General features: G+C 30.8%; 1 protein-coding gene across 2 annotated transcripts in view; it reads left to right on the top strand.

The window, feature by feature from the left end:
• The window catches only part of LOC118184698 (uncharacterized), a 129,437-nt gene extending 102,853 nt beyond the window's left edge, over nt 1-26,584 (top strand). For both annotated transcript variants that reach the window (XM_085815851.1, XM_085815850.1), the window contains exon 3: nt 22,121-26,584. The gene's annotated coding sequence lies outside the window, so the exon portion shown is untranslated. The remainder of the gene's footprint in view (nt 1-22,120) is intronic.
• The last annotated feature ends 472 nt before the right edge of the window (nt 26,585-27,056 follow it).

The following is a 27,056-nucleotide window of genomic DNA, read 5'->3' as shown; positions in this document are numbered from 1 at the left end:
TTCACCAGTTTCTAATCTTGTCTGATCTGCATAAGAGCAGTGAATCCCGTTCGATGAAATACATATTTACTATCAACACCTTTAGTCAAGGATTTGTTTGAGATTTTGAGAATATTTTCTCCCTGAAAGTCCCTCAGTGGGTCATGAATCTTTTATGAATATTGACACAGCAGAGGTTCAGCTTCAGGAAGAACAGGTCGAATTTTCAAATAATGAAACTTTGAAAAACAGCTTCCAGAATGGTGATCGAGTCACAGAATTTTGGCTTCAAAGTAAAATCAATAACCTCTCTTCAGGATTGTGGACTATCGTCAAATTTTTAGTTGCTTTCCCTTTCTCCTACCTTGTCGAACGAAGAATCGGTGCTGTGGCTGATCTAATTATAATAAAGAGAAGTCGACTCCAAATCATGGAAAGAGGAAACTTGCGCCTTCATCTCTCTAAAAGTATTGAACCGAGCGGTTCCGAAACTGGCTCTGATGCATTAAGCACAGACTTCCCACTGATCATACTTGATTGTTTCATTGATATTACTCTTTTAGTGTATTTTTTGCTGGTATGTTTTAATTATTTAATTAACAATGAAGAATTTTTAAACATAAAACATTGCTTAAGAAAATTTTTCTGGCATTGGACATTTCACTTTTAACAAAAGGAACCCTCTAAATTCGAAAGAGTTGTATCCGATTCCAAAGGAGTGATATCCCACTTCCCTCTAATGTCAAAATGGCACAAACCTCGATGGAGCCATTTAAAAGTTTTAGATTTCTGGTTAATATTCTCTCTTTAAAACATGTTTTAACTACTTTTTAACACGGTATTGTGATTTTAAATATCTGACATATACATGTGTTTTAGATTTGCTACCTATGTACTTACAAAAACATTTATTGGTGATGAAGAAGATTATGATTCAGAGTTGATCATCACTGAAATAAAGAGCACTGTTTTACGATAATCATAACTTTATTGTTTGGACATATAGTTTTTCTATACAAATCTAATGAAATATGTATTTCAAAAAATTACATCCACATTTAAATATTGGAAATCCGGTGTCATGTTATAATATTTAACATTCTGAAGTGCTTAACACTATCACTTTTTCACAGTACCTCGATATGAAATTACTTTGAATAGACAGAATATATTTTATTTTACAGAAACGTGGTTTTTGCCTTTATCTATGTGTAGTAAGTAATAAAAATGAGGAAATCAATGCAACTTACATATAAAAACTGGAATAGTAAGAAATTCGGATTGAAAAACTTCGTTTTTGAATAAAAAATAAGGTCTTTCAGATACTTAAAACTTTGAATAAATATTTCAGAAATTTTCAAAATTTGATTTGAATACATATTTTAATTTTAAAAAAATTATGCTTATTCATAGCTTTCATTCACAAGATTAGAACATGTAATCATGTAAATTGTAAACTAAATTTTCCATTAAATAATCATAATAGTCGGAAAATCAATTTATTAAAAATATTTCTTGAAAAATTTTATAATCATGAAAATTTGAATGTGTTAAAACAGCTGATTATATATATATGTCTCAGTAAACCTGTATTATAATCTGCTAGCTTAAACTTCTTAAAATGCTAGTTATAAATGAATATTTTAATACAAATTGTGAATTGATATTACTGCTAATTTGTCTACTTGAGCATAATATGCATAAAAAATCTGAAGATCTGCCATTTAAGATCTAAACTGCAATTAGTCATGGATATCCTAACTACCTAACCTCATACATACTCGATCCTGGCTCACACATACCCGATCACACTTTACACATACTTGATACTGGCTAAATATTCGACAAACTATAAGTATCGTCAAATATACTTCGCCAACGAATACTAAATTTCTTATTTTTTAGTGACTGAAAAAAAATTCTTTCTTGAATTTCACAGCAAAATGTTAGATACACATACAAAAATAAAGCCCAATTTTTCCTTTGTTAGACGGAGCACATTTATTAACACTAACATGGATGCCAAACCATACTGGTTGAACGAAATTACAAATAACACATTGTACCTCATTGTGATTGGTACGCTTTCCATAAAACTAAAAGATTCGGTCACTTACTAAATTCATTATACCACATCTAGTCGCAAATGCTTGTTGCTTAAGAAGTAAGATTTGTCTGTATCCTTTTGATAGTTATAAAGCAGTGCTAAAATGCAGGGAACAAAATGCACTCCACAAATATAAAATCTGAAGAATAAGGGGTGTGGTTAAGAAATGTAAGACAATTGTTTGCTAGAAATTGCTTGACGAAGAATGAATTGTGTGACAGCGCTTTGTTTTGTAACAGAAACTTGTTATTCTGTTCAACGTTTTTCAGACTTAGCATTTTGAATTCGCTTAAAAGTCTGACCATTATATTTTTACAAAATACGGAGTAACCTCAGAAAGATATGCATTTTTATTAACCAAAAAAAAAAAAAAAAAAAAAAATACATACATAAATAAATAAATAAATAAATAAAAAATTACAGATCACTAGAAAGTTTCATCTGTAGTCACAATTTGTTTGAAAATTTCTGCTTTTTTTTCGGATTTACAATAAAACTTTATTGCTAGTGTTTCTCATGTTTCTCTCACACTAAATGCTTAATGAATCAAAGCAAACAATTAAGTGCACAGAAAATTCCGTACGTAAGCAGATGATATTTTTAGGGAAAGTCAATTGAGATGCCATATTAATAAATGTTGTCAAATTTCATTTGACAGTTGTTTGAAAAGAAAACTTAGTCGTAAAACTTTTAGGTGAACTGTGTATGTATTAAAAATATATAAAACTGTGAATTTTTAAAAAATATAACTAACATAAGTATATTTGAAATGTAAATCTGTCTTATACATAAAGCAGTCTTGCATTTTTGACTATATTTTATAATAAGGTAAGGATCATGAATATAAAGTGGTTTCAACTCAAATGCACGAACTTCATAAGTAATGGATAATTATAAAAATTTGTAAATAATCTAAATACTACACTTTAAGATAAAACTAAACTGTATTCCTTTTAAACATGAAGTTAAAAGATAAGTAGTAACTTATCACAGCATAAATGTTTTAGTATTAGGTTGTCCGTATATACCGTGTATAAATTTTAGTCATTTCCTCTTACACTCAAATCAATTCGTTAAACTTACATTAAAATTTTTAAAGATTTTTGTTTTAAAGTAATTAAACGTAAACTTTTGTTTGAAAATACATGAACTTTTGTTCTAAAGCAGATAAATGTATATTTTCGTCAGAAATTAAGTAAACGCTTTTAGCAAACTTAAAGAAAATGAACAAATTTTCGAAGAAATTATTTAAGCGACAGAAGTGCATTAGAAGAAATATTCAAATACTTACATTCAATAAATAGCTCTTAATATGCAGATAACTATGAAAAATCACCTTTTAAATAAAACTGTTAATTTCAACTTCAGAAGAGAATTTTTTTGTAAATGTATTTTTAAATTTGATGTTAGCATAAAGTTTCACAAAAATGTCCCTGTTGTGACAGATTTTACAGCAAATTTGAGATGGATCTCAATTTTATAATAACGTAGTAGCCCCTGTATCAGCTCATTTTTAATATTTAGCAGATTTCTAAATTTAAAAATTCAATACATAGCAATGTATTGAATTGTTAAATGACATGAGTGATAGAATTGACATTATGTTCTATCACTCATGTCAGTTAATTTCTAAATTTAAATTGATTTAAAATTTCATAACTTATAGGTTAAAGATTTTGAAATAGGCTGAATAGAAAACTGATTTTTAAAAGACAAGTTCATTCTGAGGTTTCAGGTGCATTAGTTAATTGCGCTCATTCTGCAAAATTTCAGTTGAATTCTGAGATATCACAAACTGGTAAAATTTAATCAACGTGACGAAAGACTTGACAAGAAAAAATGATAGAAAATGCTTTATTGCATAAAAATATTGAATTTGTTACTGTATTTTGTAATATAACCCATATAAAACATTTTTGAGCACACATTTTCGGAGGATTATCATACTTAGGCCCGATTTTATTAAGAATATTTTTTCCAAAATTTTATATTTTCCAATATATTTTTTTTTTTGCCTTCTCTTTATTTTATTCCGACATTTCCCTTTGCTTCACAATGTAACAGAGTTTTCTTGTTATTTAGCATACATTTTCACTTGGTCCACATACTATTCACAACAAAAAATTATACTTTCGACATTTCAACATAAGGTATACATTTTACATCTTCAGAACTTTTCACCTCTCTATCAAACATTATTCCCTTTATTCAACATTATCAAACAGTTATTTCCATTACTATTAAACAGTATTTATTAAACAATATTCCCTTTATTTCACTCAATCAACTGTTTTATCTTGCATCAACAGCAAAAACAAAACGCAGTTTCATAGTTATTCTGTTATTTATGATATTAATGTACAAGTTAGCAGTAATAAAAGCACATTTATAGCTTTCATGAAAAACAGGAAAAAGTTTTCAAAATGCTTTAAAATTAACGGGACAGTTCAGACAGTAATGTCAGGTAAACGGTGTTGTCCCTTTTAAAACTGCTCATATAGACAGCCTGGTTAATAGATTACATATGCTTGAGGTTTGGAGTAAAGTACTTGGAAAATCGTTAAAATAATTTCATAACGATTCTGGCAATACCAAATCTCAAAAAGTAAAACAAAAATTGCCTCTTCACAAAGTTGTTGGATTAAAAAAGCGTTACATAGCTTTTTACACCTGAAATATGACATATATTTAATAATATTTCAGTAGATCTGAATCGATAATATGCTATTTTTAAGTTTATTGCAGCACAAATATAAATTTGCTTGCCGTATACCAGTCATTTCCTAAAAATGATTTTAGTTCCGTATGCAACAATAATTTAATTTCTTTTTATACACTGAGGTATCAAACGTCATGCGGTACCTCCGGATTCAATAAGTCTTTGGATGTCCCATGCAGAAATACTGAGCCATATTGTCTCTACAGACGTTCAGATTGCGAAAGTGTTGCCAGTACAGGATTTTGTGCACGGAATGACTATGACCCATAAATGTTCGATGGGATTCATGTCGGGCAATCTAGGTAGCCAAATCTTTGGCTGGAATTGTCAAGAATGTTCTTCTAACTAGTTGCGAACAGTCATGGCCCGGTGGCATGGCCCATTGATATCCATAAAAATTCCATCGTTGTTTGAGTGCATGAAGTCCATGAATGGCTGCAAGTGGTCTCCAAGTAGCTGAACATAACCATTTCCAATGAATAATCGGTTTAGTAAGACCATAGGACCCAGACTATGCCATGTAAAAAGAATTCACACCATTATTGAGCCACCACTAGCTTACACGATACCTTGTTGACAACTTGGGTTCACGGCTTCGTGGGGTCTGCGCACACTCGAACCCAACCATCAGCTCTTAGCAACGGAAATCATACTCATCTGACAAAGCCACGGTTTCCAGCCACAGTCGTCTAGGGTTCAACCGATGTGGTCACCGAGTCCACCTGAAACGCTTCAGATGATGTCGTTCTGTTAATAAAGGCACTTGAGTCGGTTTCAAAGCTTAATTTTGCCGCCTTTGTCCTACTAGACATTCCGTCGTACGTCCCACATAGATTTCTGAGATTATTTCAAGCAGTGTTGCTTGTTTGTTAACACTGACAATTCTACGCACACATCACCGGTCTCGGCTGTTAAGTGCAGGCGGTCGCCCACTGCGTGGTCCATGATGGGAGGTTATGCCTGAAATTAGGTATTATCGGAACACTGTTTCGAAATGCTGAATTCCCTAAGTCACATCAATAACTGGAAAAGAAACTAAAGCCCTGCCAATGCATTGCCCATTTATACATTCTGTACGCGATACTACTACCATTTGTGTATTTGCATATTGCTATCTCACCTCAGTGTATGCTGCCCTGTTCAACGTAGTAGTAGAACAGCAGGCTGGCTGCCTAGCGTGGATGATTTAAATGTGCAATGTGTTTCCGGTATAGGACACTACAAATACCGTTGATAAGTTCCATTGAAACTTTATGGTAGGAAAGGAGGCGTAGGAGTCTCTTGGATCCGTCCCCACGGTGTTCTCCACGAAACTATGCACGGAAATAGGCAAACTCCTGTTCTCATCTATAAGGTAGTCAAGGCCAACGATAGCTGCTACCCTTTTTCTCTGACTCATGATGTTGAGTTGGCCTAGACTATATTCAGATCAGGAAGATAAATTGCAACAGTAGCTTTTTGTATTAGTAAATATAACTTTTATCAAATTAATATCCTTAAATTTAACATATTATCTGAGCTCGTTTTTATGATTAATGATTATCTGACTTCAGCAGTTAATTAGAAGAAGATAAAATGGGAAAGGAAATACATAAAAAATATTTCAACAAGCAGAATTAGAGAGTGGGTGTTCGAAATAACCTAGTAATTAATGAATGCGTGCTTCATATGCAATCCTAGTTGTTATATGTCGTAAGAGTAGACTTTGTTAAATGAATTCTAACAAGAATATGTAATTATTAATGATGCCGTGTGCTGTCAAACGAAGAAAACTGACATGAATTCTAAGACTTAACTCTACTTTAGTTATACATAGTTCTTAGTTTGCTTTTTCTCTTTGATTTCGTTTCTGGATTTCATTAGACTACACAATTTTTTATGCCCTTTGTATTTGTTTTGCTGCTAGTTGTGTAATTAGTGGATCAATTACACTAATCTATAGATATTTTTTAAATATTTGGTTTATACACACTTTCATGCATTTTTTACGTGCTAACTACAAAAATGAAATCAGATTTCTTTCAGTTTAGTTTAGAATTACCATTTTATCAAATTTACTGTTATTTTTGTTTTTCCTTGTGTGATTATTCAAGTATTCTGGAAGTAAATATGAAATAAGTAGATATGAAATCAAGAAGAAACAAAATCTGCAAAAAACACATCGTTTTATTTACATTTAGCTTGTAAAAAATAAATTTTATTGGAAAATATTATTTACATATGATTTTTAGAAAACTTCTCTTAATATCCTTAATAACTCCCAATAACTTTTTACATGAAACAGTATTACAATGTGGGTCTAAATATGCTTGAGTATCATGCAGTAGTGTTTAAACTGCTAGTTATTTCTTTTACCTGACTTGTAAATGTTAGAAAAGCAAGAGGGAAAGAAATGTCTTCTAGCATTTATAAGGCACTGCATTTCTTCTTTCTTGCACGGAAATTATCAGAACTTCTGATTTCACGACATGAAACTTAATGCTCAGGACAAGATATTTATAATTCTCGACCTTTTCTTTGATATCCAAAAAATATAAATGATATACAATAATTCTCTTTTCTGTTATTAGGATTTGCATTTGGCGATATCGTCATAAATGGATTTCTTTTTTTGTTATTTTTGTCAGCAATCTGTTTTTACATCTAGAGATTCTGTAGACTTCAAGTTTTTGAGGCTTGTCTAAATAAAGCCAATTTGAAAGAATTCTTAGTGTCAAAATATTTGTACTAGGAAGACATATTCATTATTTTCCTTAATCGGATTATATTAACGATGCTATTGTGTGAGCATATTGATGCCATGGGAGATTTTCTTGATTGTTCCACTTACGCCGCGTATGGAAACCACTAAACGCTTACATTTTACTAAATTATTTCAAAATTTGTTTTACGATTTATCTTACTGGACAGTAGAAAGAGGTTTTTCCCTTTGAAAACTAAATCCTCTTGAAAACTAAATATAATTTTATGATTATTTACTGGTTTATCTTGTCATTTTTGCTTTACCATCACTTCCATTACTTACGATTCCCATCAGGATGTAAATTAGTTATTGTACTATAGACAGAGATCTTTTGTTTAACAGAAAGCTTTCGGTAGTTTTCATTGACCTTCTCAATGCTCTCCTAGCTTCTGAATATGCTTGAATTCGTCTTTAACTTCGCTATCCATTATTTTCTTGCATGAAGCTTTGTATTTTAAATATTTAAATTTACTTTAACTTTTTTTCTGTTAATCTCGCAGATAGCGGAGCCTTTTTTGTTATTACACAGACTGTGTAAACGTTTAAGCTGAAGTAAAAGTACTAATGAAAAGGTTTATTTTAAACCTTCTTCTCAGTTGGTGTTATTTTTCTAAAAAATTGAGATGAAGCAATAAGTAGCCTGGTTTTTACTCCATTTTCCTTTTTTTTTTTTTTTTTTTTTTTTTCAAATGTTTAACATCAGCGACCAATAGATAAAATTTAAAATTGCAAATGCTGGCCTAAGTTCGGCATTCATCACTTGATCTAGCCAGTTACACGGGTATTCGCCCTGTCGTAGCGCTAATGAAAACTAACAACTACAATGAATTATCGAAATTTTCAAGAAAATGTACTGAAAGAAAAAAAGTATTTGATAAATGTGATTTTATCTATTTCAAGAATGCAAAGCTTTGAAGGGTGCTCTACATACTGTACGTCATAAAATGCATTTAATGACTGAAAATATACTAAAAGATAAACTAATTAATATGCATAATTTATTCTTTTTCTTCAATTCATGCTTTGAAAACAATTGTACTGCTGTCGTATGAGGATGTTAAAGTTCAAATATTCCTCTTCTTAAAGCATTATTGGGGAGAATATTCATTACATCCCCACCGCTTTGTGATATGCGTTGTAAGTTTCACAAGTATATTTAATGCACCTCGACAACCTTAAGCTAAGTATTATTAGTTATAATCTTTCTTCTTCAGCCAACTTTCCGCATAAAACGCTCTTCGAAGGCATCTCTGTCTTTCATCAGATATCCATAGTGTGTTTTCCGTAATCTAATTAGTTCAAACCTAATCTTATTTTTCATTCTTCATTTTGGGTTCAAGTTGTTTTTTTTCTCAACTGGCTTCTCTTTGCGTTCTTTAATTGTTACTACAAATTTTGTCTTTAGTAAAACGTGACCAGACAACTCTCAGAAGGTACACTTCCAACTCTTTCAGCAGTTCAGAGGTTTAAAGCATATGCCTTCAATATTTTTTCTTTCTTCAATAGAAATTTGAGTCATAACATTCAACCATAAAGATACAAATGTAGTCTCGATGCAAATGCCAGACACTACTGATTACTTTCAAATGTCATGCTTCGAATGCTCATCAAGCAGCATATATATCGGATATACTTTTGCCTCACCACTGGACGAGCCGAACATCTGAGTATCAAATAATCGGATTTTCCCTGTATTTAACTAAATGTGTTACAAGACCAGTTATTGCAGTTTAAAAGTTTTTCCTTGTGTAACTAATTTCTTGACCGTTATGTCAATGACTAGTTACCTTTTCGTGTATTTCCTCTCAGTTTTTGTTGGTTCTAATAAAAATATTTCCAGATCGTTTCAAATGACAATTCCTAGTCTATTAGATGAGATTTCAATATGTTTCGGAATAATTTTGCTTCAATTATATTCCACAGAAAATTTTTCAGTTGTTCATCAACCGTGGTCTGTGCACATGCTTTATCCATTGCACCTTATTGGAAATGATTAATTACTGAATAAAATATATGTTGAAAATGAGCTAAATCATCCGAAGCAAACATCTGTGAAAATAATGAACAATTAAACTTGTATAATTTTAAAATCCTTCATTTCTTATCGATATTAATTACTGAAACATGGTTTAGAGCAATTCAGAGTATAAATTTTAATCACATTTTGGCTTTACACAGTTTTGACACAATTTCTATATTTTTTGCATATCCGTGAAGCAGTCAGACACAAACCCCAAAAATGAAATCTGGCTTTTAGGCCCAAAAATTTGTTTTCTTCCATTTCCTTGGGGTCCGTTTTCCTCATAAAGACCTTCCCAAAAGCTTCCTTAGGCACGATCATCGAGTACTTTTTAATAAAAGATTAAACAAAAAATTATCAGTTTCTTATTTTGTCAAAAGTACTGAAATTATTCTAAAATTTGATGATACTTCACTCTGCCTGGGGGATATTTTAGAATGCTTCAGCACATGATCTAGTGGGAAAATTACTTACAGATTGAATATGTAGAGACCGATTTTGAATTGCTGGAAGGCTCACACTAACTATTTACTAAATAAATAGTGGGAGCCTTCCAGCATTTAATTATTTGATGCTATTCCTAACTGTCTTAAAAACAATTAAGTGTCACTTGTGTCTTGTTTTACTTGTTTACGAACACTTCATAATTCGCCATGTTTATGTTATGGGCAGCAAGACGTGCTGTATTTAAGATGTTAATAAAATAAGGTAAGCGGCCACCTTTTCGAGCATCTATGGAACATCATTTCATCAGAAATTTATCACAGTCAACATGTCAGTTCGCAATATTCCGCTTAACAGTTACAAACAAGAACCGAAAATGCAGTAGCCACTTTTCAAATAAATAAATAATGATATTATTATGCTACTGATGCTACGCCAATGAAATAGACGGCAAGTTAAGTAAAAAAAGTTAAACCTGATGTCTCAAAAGATTAAAAGCTTCCCCGTCCTGATGAAGTATATTATGAAATTACTCTTAAATGAAGGGCAGAAAAATTATGTTCGTTCCTCATATAATTTTTCTGCGGTATTTAGTCATCACAATTTCGTACGTAATGTGGATTTAATATTATCATATATCAGTAGAACCTGCAACTGTTGGAAATTTCAGAATTTTTTCTTACAGAAGCAGAAAAATTTCAGAACACATAAAATTTGTCTGAAAAACTAAAAGATAAAAATGGTAAGTAAAAATAGCATTACTGTAAATGTTACACTCTGGTACCTCGGTACTGAATACGTTATTTGATTGAATTGATTTGAAATACGTCCAAGTTAAACGTCCTGTTTGAACACAAAAGTATTTTCTTAGAATACGACTTCAGTTCAATGAGATAGGACTATGAGCATTACTCTTGTTTACCTACCCATGAGTGTCAGTGCTCCCGTTGCTTCTATTTAGTAAACAACCCGCCTAGGACTCGAGTTTGTATTTTTTAGTGTAAATGTTCTGCAAATTTATTAACCATGAATTTCAGAAAAGAATCAAGCAAAGAAGAAAAGTTTTAGGATCACCATAGATATTAAAACAAAAGGAATTGTTGAAAAATATGGAGAAGGCATATGTATCCGAAACTTGGCTTACTGCGTACCGTATGCCCAGTATGATAGTGTCTGCGAATATACATTGGCTAACGTTGCGAAGAGGTGAAATCTATTACTAAGCAAAGATCAGAGATATAGAATATATTTCATCCACTGCATTTGTATTTTAGTATTGTGGATATATTTGCATACTCAGCATTTTCTGTATTAACAGTAAGATTTCTTATTTTAAAGTTATATGAAAAGCTTGTAAAACGCACTTCCAGGTCCGTAATATTAATTAATACTGACTGGTGGATTCAGTGAATTACGCATGCAGAAATTAGGATGAAGTTAGTCTTGTAGCCAGTACCTAGTTACACGGCAATTAAGTGAACTGCACAGTGTGCTGTAAATAAGCTTAGCAACTATAATTGCTCTCAACGGTTTTATTGTGTCAAACCTTTCATACTGAATTGTATATTTTCGTGTGATATTTAAATAAATCTTTATTTTCGGTCCAATCTCACAACAAGTATTAAATAATCTAATAATAATGATAATAGGACTTTTACAAGAACTGATTAATGGTTTTTCCTTTATTTCTTGCTGGGAAATTTCAATTGGCATACATCCAATAATTTGGAAGGGGTTATTGACCGTATACTGAGGTAACACTGTATAAATTAATTTAGACGAAAACATTATATTGGCGTAGGTTTGGAATAATTTAAGTACCTGTATTCTCGATATCTGCATCGTTATTGAAGAGGAACTCATATAGGTATCTCTCCCTATTGAGCCAGTCGCTTAGCCGGGATTTGAACCCGAATCAAACTGTAACTGTTCAGCGATTTTATCGCTCAGTCACTGGGCATCAAAAACTGATGCAGATTCATTCAAAATCTATGCTAAAATAAAGCTGTCTTCTCCCCTTCTCTCTAACTTTAAATTTTACGTTGATGTGTTTTTCTCCCTGTTAAATGGAAAATGGAAGAATATTTAAATTTTTGAAAATCATATCAGATAAATGGGAATATAATTTAATACGAAAAAGTGTGCATGAGTGTATAAAATATTAGAATGCAGTATAATGAAGCAAGCATCGCATTGCTCCCAACATAAAGTCTAAGAAAGCATTTCTTTCTTTCTAGAAGAATAATTTTCTGTAGAAGAAACGTGTACTTTACAGAAAATAAAGCTAATATCAACCAAGCATTCGTATATAATTTTTGGTTAGTTTTTTTGAGAAATATATCTAATGACAACCGAATTTAAATGAGAAAAAATAATGAACATTATTTATTGCTCCAGCTCAAAAATGTGTTTTGTTACATTATTCTTAAAACAGCAGAGTTAAATGTTTTCAGAAAAAGAAAATTTTATTTCAGATGATCTTTTAATAGAGAAAGAAGTGCAATCAGCTCCCATTTAACCGACGACGGATTAACCGAGCTCTGTTTAAAAGAAATTAAGTTTGCTTATTGAGTAAATGATAGAAAAATTATCATCACAAATTACATAGCTAAAACAAAAGTGCTCATGGAAAATGCAAAAATGAAAAGAAAAGCATGCGAGGTAACAACAGGACAGCAAAAATTGTCTGCCAGATAAATTCTGTCAAGGAACAAAAATTTCTAATCACTATTTTTATGGGAGTTTGAACTCAATGACATTGTTTAAGTTTCTTGTAAATTGCTGTTCCTCTTTCCCATCTTGAGAAGACAGTAATTTTTTAAGATTCTGTCTCTCTTCGCCAGGCCAACTGACAACAACAAGCGACATGGAGAATGGGGGGTTCCCGTATACAAAGTCACAGGAAGCTCCTGAAATGGATTCAGAAAAAAGTTACTTTCTAGTGGGTACCATCATCACATTGTGATTTATCTCTTTGCACAGGAGATGGCGAATCTTTTGGAAAAAAGGAGGAATTGATATTCTGTAAAAGTTTTATGTAGACCTTCCGCTCCGCTCTGCTAAATTAGAAATAAAGTGAATTTTTAAGCAATCGTTTCGTCATGTGGCTTTCCACGCTGCTGGAGCCTTAGAGTGTGTTTTGTGGTAAAGTGTTCCGAACTCACCCATACTGTCGCCGCGGCCGTCTTCATACATTTGGGTGGACACGATTGTCTTACTGCCTATTTATTTGGTATTAAACTAATTGACATGAATGTTCTGCAAGACTCCGGAAAGACATGTCCCTGTTCATCTGGACGAGTATTCTGCACTCAATGATTTGGATTGTATTGTTAAAAAGTGTTAGAGAGCTTGTCGTCTAATGACCTAATGGTCAATGGCCTGGCATTCATTTAATGATAATTTCTTTTGAATATTGTTTTTTAATGCCATTTACAACATAGTATCCTCATTTCTAATAATGCGTATTATTAATAATAGTAACATAACTAGAACAAACAACTATTAGATGTCTTTGTGATTAGTTCTAGCGTATGTTTATTACGAATTTATTCTTATTTATATCTCGAAATATAGCTTTGTTCAAAATTTTAGTATTTATCTTTACAGATTTTTTTTATCTAAATTATTTTCCTTTTAGTGTGCTTTAATTTATTAACGTTATAATTCATATACCCCTAACCTAGCTTCATTAGAATCGTCGCTTTAGGAAAGGTGTTTTATACAATAAATAAATAAATTCCTAATTTCATTTAGAAGCTGTTCTATAGTGACTAAAAGAGTCTGAATTGATATATCTTTAGCAACCGCCCGAACACCCCTCTCCCAAACTGTTTCTTGGGAAAACAGAACAATCATTTGTAAACATTTATGGTCCCTCCTCTCCTCTTGATTTAATCTACTTTGTTATTCTGTAGTAATATTTCGTAGCTGATGAAGGTTAATTGCAATTAAAAATATATTCCTTGTATTGATTTCCGCATATGTTCCTTCTCGCGAAAAGTTTTTGGTATCTCATTTATAAAAAAAATTAAACAACTCTCGAGATATTTTTTTAAAATATATCACAGAATTTGCATTAATATATTTTAATATTTTATTTCATAAAAACCTAGGCAAGTTTCGAATAAAATGTGCAGAACATTATATATATTTATAAATTTCTTTATAACCCTAGTCAGTTGAATTATTATCAAGTGTCATCCACTACAAGTTTAAAAAAAATGTACTTGAACTTGAGTGGATGTATAAAAAGTATTTTATTAACGACTGAAAATTTGAACAAGATATAGGGAGAGTGTGGGCTAATAGTAGGAAAAAAACAGATACATTTTCAGGTTAATTTTATGAAAGAAATCTACAAAAGGGAAGCAATTAAAAAAATTCTAATGTTTAACAAACTAAATAATACAAAGAAATGATTGTTTCATCAATATTAATCAATATTATTAACAGGAAAACGTTTCAACAAAATAGAAATTTAGGAGTAACATTCAATATCGGATTATGACTCAAGGACTTAAAAGACTGGCAGAAGTAGATCACATTTAGGAATAGTTTAGCGATATGTTGTTTGAATGTAATTTTGCACAAATGACCACAAATGTTTGGTTATTAAGATTCCGCATGTGATAATTTAATATTACAAATACCTTAATTTGTGCTTATATTATAAAAATTAATAATTTAATTCATTTTTCTTAAACAATTTTATGCTAAATAAATTTATAATAAATAATGCTGTATGTGTTTAATCATTAGACCTTTTTTATACATATCTAACTCAAAAATACTCAAACACCACTCTTTTACTAATTGGACGATCTAATAATCACTCTTTCTTTAACGAGATTAAACAAGCGCAAAAGTGGAGTAAGTTATCAAAAATTGGTACTTGATATTTACATATCTACTTGCAATTATATCAAGTTAATTAAATTTAAATGTATATAGTATTAATGCATTTCTCGAGATATCACTAGAGGAATAAAATTAAATATTTCATCGGATAAAGATGCCTGATAATCTTTAATAGTATCCCCGACTATTCATCATTCCTTACTGCTCATGAGAACTAGATTCTTGATTTTATTTACATTTAGTCAAGAATAATTATCTGTTACGTCGCTCAGGAAGTAAAAGTGTAATATTTGGATACTTTAATATTATGTACATATCAACAAAAAGTAACTGATAATTAAAATTTTAATCCGGAATTCCTTGAGCAGTAAGACAAAGAGCTAATTTCCAGATAACGCTTTGCTTAATTCTGAGTTTAAAACTTATGATTTATTATCATATCGTCTAGTACTGAGACACATCGTCTAGTACGATGCCACGTATCGTCTAGTACAAATGTCAAAGTGCGTGTTCTTATAAATTCAGACCTTTAATTAAGAAGGGTCGAACTATTCTTTGCTGCAGAAAGAGATCAATAACAAATTAACATTTCTCGTCCGATTAATGCACGATAAAGTTTATTCTAATGTTTTTGAAAATCCTGTTTTTTTTCCCCCATTTTTTGAAAGCGATCGAATATAATCTGTCTGGAGTTAAATGCTTTCCTCAGTGGTTCAGTAATATAGTATAATATGAATGCTTTATATGCTGGAATAAAGGGCATAAGTACGGGGCCAACTTATTGAATCGCCCAAAATCCAAACTCGGCTAATGGCGTGCTTCAAGACATCTGCTTTGCGTGAGAAATCGTGCATGTTTGTTTTCTTGTCATTTTCTCGTGTCTTACAAACTGCAGGATTACAAATGTAATACGCCCATATTGCGGAATTTCATGTACACTAAACTGCATGCATATTTTTAAATTTCATGTTTTTCAAGTTGAAAAATTTTCAGATTTTAAATTTGGGACAATGAAACCTTATACGCAGCTTTAAAAATGCAAAGCAAACAACACGCACTTTTTAAAAATGCAACGCAAACAACATGAAATTAAGTAAGTCTTTAAATTTTATAAGATACAGCGAACTACATTTGCCCTAGAAATAAGACAGTTGTATCTGAGAGGTAGACAATATAAAAATAAAGTTTTATTTTGTAGGCACAAAAGATTTTATGTAATTATACGAGATTTCTTAAAATTATATACATATATTTTTCAGTATTTAGATATGCACATTTGTACCTTATGATTTTATTTTCTCAGGGAAAATGGAAAATAGTAATTTTATTTCTACTGAGAATCTTGAAAGGAAAAGGAACGGAAAGGAAAGAGGATGAAAACGAGTGAGATAGCAGCAGTGATAATAGATTATGTCATAGTAATTGGGAGTTGTTTTCTTCCTTAAAAAAAAGAGTACATAATTTAATAGTACATAATCCGGAGCATAAAAACATTGCACAATAAAGAATGAAAAAAAGCGAGTTTGAAGTTAATGACATTGTTCAACTTCTTTCATAAACACTGTTCTTTAATGAATTTTGAACTCATTTTTTAAACTTTAGTAATGTTTATTTCTCCGTTTTTTGCAATTTACTATTTTGCCTTGAATGCTAACTTATTTTATATAGCCAAAGAAACTTATTCTCAAGATTAAATTACTTGAAAACGCAAGTAAATTATTAATTATGGTTTTTCTATGAACTATAATATGAGGTATTCTTCTTTTCTAGACTTTTTTTAACCGCATTATGATTAACCGTGTTTTTGAGTTCCCCGTGGCCGTTCCTTCTAATCACCCAGGTTAATCGGAAATTGACTGTAATTGTAAATGATTGTACTGTGCGCAGTAGTAGGCAATGTTAGATAAATCAGAAAAAGAAGGGAAAAAAGTTGATTTTTGCCCGTTGCATTTCCTTTTATGTTAGAGGAAAAGAAAAGATATGTTATGAAAAGCATCTAATACATCCTTATTGTCAAAAACCTTATATTTCTCATTGCTTTAATTTTTTCTTTTTTTTTTTTTTTTTTTTTTTTTTAATTGCGAACTTAGATTTTTCTCTGCATTCCATTTTTATGTACTAACGTAATAATTTTCAGTGTAAAAAATAACTTGAGTAGCAAATTACTAATTTACGTTTTTATTGTTTTTTTGACTTAGAACCGACTACCTGCTATGCGTGAAAGCAGTCTAGGAGCAGTTATTTCTTTAAGCGATGTCGTGTTGTCGAAATTCCATAGACTATTGCTGCAATTTCAGTAGTTCAGTATTTCACTCATAGTTCGTTTCAACTTCAGTAGTTCAGCAGTAAATTTTAGTCATTCATTCAGGTGATAATTTGAGTGTATATTAACAGTATGAAAAATGTGGATGAAAAATGAAAAATAATTCTTAACCTATAACGGAAGTAATGACAACAATCTTCTACCCATTTAACGTGTCCATCACACAAGATTCCTTGAGGTCAAATGAAGAATGACAGCACAGCATTTCAAGGAACGTCATACTTCACCAACATTCCTTCACAAGGGATTCAACGCTGCGTTCTGCACGGTCGGGCAAACTGACAAAACACTTTGATGCGGAACTCTTGATTTTTCAAGCCACAAAATAATGATTTTTGGGGTCATTAGACTAAAGAATAATATTTATACTTTGTCCTATCCAGGAAATGAAATGTTACACAGTTTGCAACATCAAAAATCCGGAAAAGGGACTCGTACATTCATAAAAGTGCCGTTATAACAAAACTTACTCACGCACTGTTGAATCCTTAAGACGTCCTTCATATTTTGGAGCATGTCTCGTCCTACGTATGCCTCATCACGAGAAATTTAATGATTGACAAATCAATAGATTTAACGGTAACTAAATCGCTCATGTACTGATATTATTCGAAATCCATACACTGTAAAATTACAGTGGACCCCAGTATCCGTCGGCAACACGTTCCAAGACTTAATGCGAATAATAGCGAACGCTAAATAACATAATTTTTGCGTTATATATAGTAAAATTTAGTTTAAATTTAATTGGTAAATTGTAAGACACTACCAATTTTAATTAAAGTAATAATGAATTATTTTTATACAGCAATATATATTATATAAATATAATACAATATATAATTAGTAATGTTATAAAGTATTTCTCCCGCCTTCTTAGCATGTTTTCGTCGTGTAGTGGTCAGCACGCTCGACACGTATTCGAGTGGTCCGCGGTTCGAGTCCCGGCGAGGGCTTGCTCATTTTTCCCATATCCTTCTTTCAAAAAATACCTAATGTCTCTACAATGTATATATTAAATTTAACGTAAAATATAGGCCAGGCTAGCATACACTATCCCTCTACTATGTGTGAGAGTAATGGATTCTGAAATATTAATTTAACTCGAAAAAGATAAGCGAGAAATGAAGAAATACACTTCTCGTAATCTTCAGCATAATATATTTTTTCAAAGGGTCGTAGTATTAAGAATTATTCAGTTCTCTTTCATTCAATGACAGTTTCTTATTTTCAAATTCGCAGTGTGAAGGACCAAGAACCTATGAAAATGTGCTTGTATTTACCACTTGGAAAATAAGTTTCAAATTGTAACTTCAGAGTTTCGAGATGTGAACATAAATCACTGCATAATTATTTTCCGGTAACGGCATAGTTGTTTACTTAAAAAAAAAAAAAAAAAAAAAAAAAAAAAAAGATCATTATGATGGCAATGGTAAAAAAAAAATTCTGTTTCACGAAACTAACCCACAAATTAAGTTGACTCTCAAACCACTTTAATTTCTCATGAGCGTTGAAAAGCTTCAAATAATTACCTCACAGAACAGAGATTTAGTTAATTTAGTTTTGTGAATATATCTGAAAGATATCCCAGTATACTTAGCCACGTGTCATCAACAAGAAATAAAGCAAAATCTTGTTAATTTCTTTTACAAATTATAGGGCACTTTTTGCAAATGTGGGAGGGCCACAAAGGTAGCCTTCGAGGTCTACTGCTCTGCGGACATAGCTGAAAAAATGCTGCTTAAACAACACAAACCAGTGAAGAAAGAGAGAAGCTGTATACAAAAGTTATATATAAAAGCTAGTGAAACTGTACACAAAATTCTAGTAAAACAAATATCAGTGAAGCTACAAACAAAACTCATTCATGTAAAAGCTGTCGGCATGTTAGTAAAAAGGTTTTTTGTCAAAAATGAAGAAGTGCCAGAATCTGTCTGTGCCTTCATTGATATAATGCTTTGATTCTAGCTCATAAATTATGAACGGATATCTTTGATTAATTTCGCAGAGTTCAAACCCACAATGTTCACTAAAAGTCCTCACTCATAGCTATATGAAAATATAGAACTTCTGTAGAAGGAATGACCAAACTTCGGTGATGACCAAACTGTAGCCGCACTTCAGAATTTAAGAAAACTGAAACGCCTAACTAGATATTTATATCATTTTCGAAGTAGAAAAAGAATTTTCGAAGAAAAAGAAATAATTCAACAAATTTAACAATGATTTTGCTTTTTATAATTAAGCGGCTATTAATTAGAAAAATAAATTATTCTTGTTTTTTGATTCGCTACATTCGGTAAAAGATTTCCTTGGCACATACAGATTTTCATCATTCATACTGATCATTCTCTTTTCATCTACACATTCCCTTTAAGATAAAACAAAATCAACGTTTTCTTCCAGACTCCGAATTTTTTTTCTTGATTCTAATTGCTAATTGATTTACTCGGGAGTTAAGTGAAAAAAAAAAGAAGATTTAACGTTCTATACAATTACGTAAAAAACATTTAACTGGAGAATAACGTAAGTAAAACATAGTTAGTAATTTTTGAAAAACATAGTAATTTTTCATTGCTCTAAAATAAGTGAGATTAGAGCACTGTGATGAAGAAACTGCAAATCTATACATGACACTTATTTTATAAGTTGACAACTTAGCAAGGATTTTTTATGAAAAATATTAAATAAAAGAGATCCCTGAGCTGATAAACTGCAAATCAATGCAAGAAAAATTTAAAATAAACTATGCTCTTGTCAGAATTTTTGAATAAAAAGTAATAGTTTACTTTTCCTACGCAGCTAACAAGAGGAGCAACAGGGAGAGCTAAAAACTGATACTTATTGTTTTAATTAATTCATTAAATACGAGTTGGATCATCAGCAATGTTTCTTTTCTTCCAGCCCAAGTTGAACTAAATATACTCTTAACATTATTAAGTAGATTTGAAGGACCTCGTCAATTTAACGTGTTACGTTGGAATAAGAGTATAAATGCTTGCGACTGGCAAACCACAATTTGGCCATGCCTACTAAGTAAAGTCGGAGAAAACTCAAAGATAATCGCTTATTTTACAAATTGGGAAACTTAACCTGAGGTTAATTTTTATTTAGTTGTCTCATGTGTCTCTTTTATATATCCCTCATCTGCTTCAAGATTTCCTTATCATAAATACATAAATCACGGATTATAATAGAGCATTAGTCGACAACTATGTTGCACTTACGAATGCAGTGAATTAATAATGTATTTTCTAACATCTACCGCTTAATTTAAAGCGATATGTCGAAAGAGAGCTACAACTATAAAATAAACTCCACTTATGTAGTGAATAAGTACAGTAATATTAGAGTTTTCAGTTTTGATTTAATACTAGTTTGAAATATGTATTTGAGCCTGATTTATATGTGGCCTGAGCGAAAAACCTTCCTTTAACTTCATTACATGATTATTAAATTAATAAGCAATTTAACTTCATAAGTTTGGTCGCTGATATTTGGTTAAGATTTGTAACAAAACCGATGACTATTCTCTAGGTTCTTCTCTGTATGTCTCTAGAATTTCCGATACACTGTCTCGCGCGCTGGAGATAAAGTGTTTTTTCTTGCTTTGAAATTGTTGAGTTTGTTAATCAAAACTTCGTTAAAGTTTTTCAGAATGGGAAATAGATAATAAAACAAATTCTAAATTCAAAATTTGGGCTTCCAGGTTCCCATATTCGGGTGAAGGATTACGTTATTCAAAATTTGATGTCTCGAGCTACCTTTTTTTTTTTTTTTTTTTTTTTCAGAATACATAAAACATGCATACATTTATGAAGATTCTTCATTATTTATATTCTTTAAATGTAATACAGGGCGATAATATTTGGTAGCAATAATTTAAAAAGTGATTCGCAGATATATGACATAAAATTTTATTTATTTAATGAAACTATTAAGCCTAAATTAATAATTTTTACTGCATTTATTACTTTAAATTAATCCAGGATGTATTCTAAATCCACTGCTTAATATCTCATACGCTCAGTAAATGCTAAATGTAGTAATTTTAGTTGCTACATCAGGATACCGGCTTCTATTAGTACTTCGTCACCACTGTCATTTAGTGTTTCGTAAATTCATAAGCAGAGTGAACAACAAATGATGACATTTCAAACTTCCTCTTTACGAATAAGATTGCAGTTTAATTGTCGTGACAGGAAAAAGAAAATGGAGCTCATTACTCTCTCAGTTAGGAAATCGTAATAAAAGGAAATAGGCTGGCTTTTTTTAAGCTGTTTATCTTTTAAATTTCTCCTTTTCCTTATTGGTAAAGTCAGTACACTAAAATACAATTATAACAAGAGTATACTAAAGCTTACTTTATTGCAACACTGCAATGGTAAAATGAAGTACATGAAGTCTAATATATGGTGGAAAGCAATGAGATATTTCTAGTTTGTTCCAAGACGTATCTGTATAGTTTCTATAGAATCGTCTACGTAAATATCTATGGAAATCAGCTGTTAAAGGATATTGAATTATTTAAGCACATATCTCCATAGCTATGGAAATATTATATGTAAATATCTATAAGTACCTATTGAAATCAGCTGTTACTGAATCCATCTATTTTCTGAATTTTTTTTGGAATGGCGTTGTATGTTTGTAGCAGCGTGCATTTTACTGTACTGTTAGATCGAAGATGCTAATAAGTTTTAGCGCGATTCACAAAATATCTCGTAGCTAAAAATGAATAATTGATCTCAGATAGATTTTAGTCTCAATTTCATTGTTTAAAAAATCATATCTTTTTACTATAATTCAAAATGCTATGCGAAACAACTTTTCATACTTTTGTTTTTTAAACTCTGAATATTATTTGCACAAAAAGACGTTACTTTTTTTAAAAGTTATAATAACAACGAACATTCTCTTTTCAGATATGCTAAAAAGTATAGACAAGGACAAAAGCATCCCCGGAAAAGGCTTACTCTTGAGAATTCGACGTATAAAGACGAACCCGAGTCTTCCATGTGGATGAAAAGGAGAGCGGCATTTTTCTACGAAAAAGTGGACGCACAAATGTTTTGAACGTTTTCTGAATACAGAACTCTGAGTGTCTATAAATCTTCAGCGCTTAGAATTTTCTGCTCTGATAATTTTTAAGTTTTTTCCTTTAAAATTATAGAATGTTGCTAGATTCTAAATCACATATGATGTACATGATGTGACAAAAATTTATTAACACGTCACAGAAGAAGTGAAATACAATATATTTATTGCAATTGTGAAGCTCGTAAAGGAAATCGTTCAAATTAATGAACAGAAACGCAAATTTAAATATTATTGTCTTCGCCAAATGCAGTATGCAAATCAATCAGCTGTTGAAGAATATTAAACCTATTTATTTTTGTTGAATGTATTGGTCTATATGTATTATAAAGTTTTAGTTTATGTAATATTTAAGATCACATACAATTTTATGCAATTTTGAAACAAATCCTTGTGGATTAATTCTCTAACACTTTTAACTTACAGATTATCTGAAATTGTTCACAAGAAAGAAATATTCCTCAGGTAATATCATCGACAAATATTATCACCTCTCCATGAAGTTGCCTTTGGTGCTAATATACTGGAAATCATTTTGAATTCATTTCAAGGATACATAATATTTAGAATTATAAGAAGCAGTCGTAATTCTGACTGCATAAAATCTGAAGTAAAATAATTTTTCCTGATTCATCAGGCAAGATTAATAATAAATATGCGTAGTGTATGCTATGTTTTAATATAAAACTTTGCATCTAGCTTTTTCCACATATTTCCAAATTAAGAAAATCATATGTAAAACGAAATGTTACTTTTTGTGCCTTTCTAATGTTAAGGGAAAGTTATCTAGTGCTCGAGGCAAACTCGTATTCAGGTAACAGTAAGCGATAAGTTGAATTCATTTCTTCATTAATGATCCACCAGAATAGGTAAAGCATTCGTCTTTTGAAGAAATTAGTAGAAAGTTCTTCCGAATAACATATAAATGCAATAAAACTGTGTTAACTTTAAATTTAAATTTTATAATCAGTTACTACATTCGTTTTTAAGCTGACTGTATGCTTGCATTATATTGCATACTAAATGTATTTAAAATGTTTATGTAAGTGTAAAAATGAATTACAGATTGCTGAATTTTTATTATTTTTTAAACATTAAATAAAGTAAACTTTTTTCTAGGCGAAGCATAAAGAATTAAGTCAGGAATTAATATACAATTTTTGATGTTATAAATACATTTCATAACTGTCGCAATTTTACAAATTATGAACAAGATAAGGTTATTATACCTAGATTAGAAGTAAATTTGTGAACTATTCAGAAGTTTATATATCGTTTTAAAGTTTTCATTTTATTACTGCAATATTAAAGTTCCAAATGTAAATTAGAACCGCAATAAAATTAGATTATATTGCAAGATGGTCAGATTATGTAAAAATATACTAAAGCTCTTCTTCTGCGAAATTTGTAACAGTTGTTGTAAATTTGTAACAGTTTGTAACTGCGAAATTTGTAACAGTAATTTTGTAACAGTTCAGAAACACTAAAAATTTGTTAACGTAAAATGCATGGTTATATTTAAAATGAAATGAAATCATGTTCAATTTTATATTCCCAGGGGTCACATCACACTTTGCTAATAAAAATTAACAAATTTAAAGAGGAAGTTGTGAAGTATTGCTTCAAACTCTTGTAATATACATTTAGGTGAATTTAATGTCATCTGTAAATTGTATTGTCATGGTTTACATAAGATTTTGCATAAACATTGTTTATTTGGTGATTAATATAGATAGATTTGGTGATAAATTAAGACTTATGTGTTTTAAATAAGAAGATCGTATTCTCCCTTTTCATTCAGTATTACTTAAGATTAAAGAAACTACCTCTAATGGCCTGTACACAATGACTATCTACTCTCTAAATTAGATTTATTGAAAATTATGTCTTGTGGAGCTATAAAGCGAAACGTGCATGCAAGATGAACAACTTCTTAAACTTTAAAAAGAACTAAATTTTTATTAATAAAACAAATATATGTAAGACTTAAGTTGCGAAACTGGGAAGGTTTTGAAAGTAGTAATTAAAATAATAAAATAAAATTTGCTAAAACGTTACTTTAATAAAATTAACACTGAAAGTAAATTTTCTTGAATAAAATAATAATAAATTTTAATTATTCCATCACTTATCTTCCTTGTAACTAAAGTATAATCCTCAAAACAGGATTTTGAATCTAAAAGTAACTAAGTCATTTTATGACTTCTACCTCATGATGTTAAAACACTCGATGTCGTATTGACGATGTGCTGTGGAGCTTAGAAGGGAATTTGGCCAGTTACTGCTGTGTTGTTTCATGAAGCAAATATCATGCGCCGAGTGGCTTTGTAAGTTTAGTGGTTGTTGGGTGGCAAACTCTGGATCGATTGTTTTGGATCAAAACGCTCCGTAAAATTAGATTTTAAGTAAATGCTATCCAAAATATGCAGAAAAGACTTTAATGCTTCGTCCATTTCGAAAAAAAAGGAAATATACGTTAATGTTTCTCATGATACCATATCTATAGTCTATCATTTCTCCATCGCTCTGTATAAGAACTTTTTCAAAATCGCTTTGTAAACGTATCCAGTTTGTTATAATGAGAACATTAATTTAAAATTTATATATCTATATCTACATCTTTCTCTCTCTCTCTAGATATATATATATACAGGGTGACCGAGCAGAATTGTCGTGGAAAATACCATAAAAAAAAGACTCTTAAAGTTTTAATTTTCCTTCTTTCTAGAAATAAGAACTAAATTATAGAAATAAGAACAAAGTAGTACAGTTAGATAGTACTTCTTCAACGAAGTCCTTCAGTATCAGTCACAGCTTAGAAAAGACATCGAAAGAAAGAACAGGTGCATTTTATAACAATGGCGTGTTTTATAAACCCCCGGAAAGAAGTCTTGAAGCCTTACAAATTCTCTTCATTGTCTTACTTTTAATATTTTAAGCTATTTTATTTGTAATTTTTTTCAAAAGCGCAGTAAACAGTAAAGAGGTAACAGTAAGAGTAATAAAGTAAAGAGGATTACAGTTAAATGAAATTCTAAGTCACATACCAAAGGGAACATGGTTAAAAATTTTATTCTCGAGTCACTTCTAAGTTTTGGTGGCCATGTGCGCTGTGTCATTTTGGTTCACTTTCAGACCTTCTTCAAAGATATGTGAGCTGCGTTTGGCCTATGTTCAGCTCGATTTTTTATGTTTGTGGAAGGCACAGCCTCCACCTTAGCATCCGATTCCAGTTCACTGAATCCCCTCAATTCTCTGAAATTTCTTCGGTAGCAGATTTCATTTCACTGTGATGTCGTAGGTGATCCTTCCGCTCAGACTGAACAGACCGTTACCTTCCTTCTTCATTTCTCAGGCCACTCATAATGATCCATTCAGTTTAGGTTTTAATGCTTTAAAGTCTTATTGAGAATTTGGAGTAAAAGTTATTGATAAAGAAATGTGCTGTATATTATATCAGTATTTAAAGTCATGTCATTTCTACTCGCGAACCTTGTATATGTATTACATTTCGTTCTAATTTTTCTAGTATAGTGGCTGAGTTAAACAAAGCAGCAAAACTTGGTCTTATTCTTAAATTTTATATTTGTTAAAAGACGGGATGTACTCAAAGCTTTTTTTAGTGGAAATAAGGTTTGTTGTAGCTTGACAGCATTTAAAATGCAAGAATCTTCTGATGCTTCATTCGCACCGTTCAGTTAATTTCTTCATTCGCACCGTTCAGTAATCTGAAAATTTTAATCATTTTTTATCCTTTGTTACTTTGCAAACAAATAACTTCGCTAAAATTCTAGATATACCTATAATTCTGCAAGTTAAAAATGGAACTACTAAAAAGCTATGTTATCCTTACCTCTAAAAACATTTCTACTGAGATATGGTTTCACTTAAACAAGAGCTCTAACTTACAGATTTAACTGCGATTTATGTAAGCTTTCCTTTGACACAATAACGCTTCTCTGTACTTCCAAGTTTATTTTCATACTTCATGGACTTCTAAAATAGGAAGTGCACCTCTGTTCATTTCCTTTTTTTTTAAAAAAAGAAGAGCTTTTAATTAATGTAACAAATCTTCTCGTTTCTCCGAAAGTATGATTTCCTGCTTTAAGAATTTTAATGTGTGCCTCCAAATGTTAACCTCAGTACGTATAATAAGTATTAATGATCCACTGCTGCTCGGCCTGATTTTTACAGAATTACGTTGTTTGTTAAGGACTGTGTTTTTGTATTAATGTAAATCAGATTTTTTGTATTTTCTTAGAAAAATAAATAATGTACAGTGCTTAATGTTATTTTAGTCTTTATGTCTTGTGTTTCAATAAGAATACCACAAAATAAAATTCATCTCCTTTGTTATCCTAATTGCATAATATCGCTGATTTTGCTTTATCATTACATCTTCTGTGTATAAAAGTTAATAACAGAAAAAAATACAAAATATAAGGGACAACATTTTATTTATACCATATTGCATTTACAGAATTCATGACATTTATTCAGTTTCTGCATTTAGAAGGATATAAGATACGGATATTTTCCCTATTTTTTAATCTAAAACCTAAGAATCATAAGAAATCACGTATAACTGAAAAATACTAAAACTATCTACATTTTCAGGTTGTGTAGTACAGGAAATATTGCCTGATATACGATTGTTTAACTCCTTTTAAACTCCTTTATGTAATACAGAGGAATCTCCTTTTAGAATATATTGCTATTAGCGACGTAGATGTCAAAGCTCAATAATTTGTTATAACATTAATC

Source organism: Stegodyphus dumicola, chromosome 4, assembly GCF_044657685.1.
Source record: "Stegodyphus dumicola isolate Sdum_Otavi_A_Nest chromosome 4, ASM4465768v1".
NCBI classification, from domain to species: Eukaryota; Metazoa; Arthropoda; class Arachnida; order Araneae; family Eresidae; genus Stegodyphus; species Stegodyphus dumicola.
The sequence above is the reverse complement of the archived record's forward strand: the minus strand, read 5'-3'. Positions and strand labels throughout refer to the sequence as shown.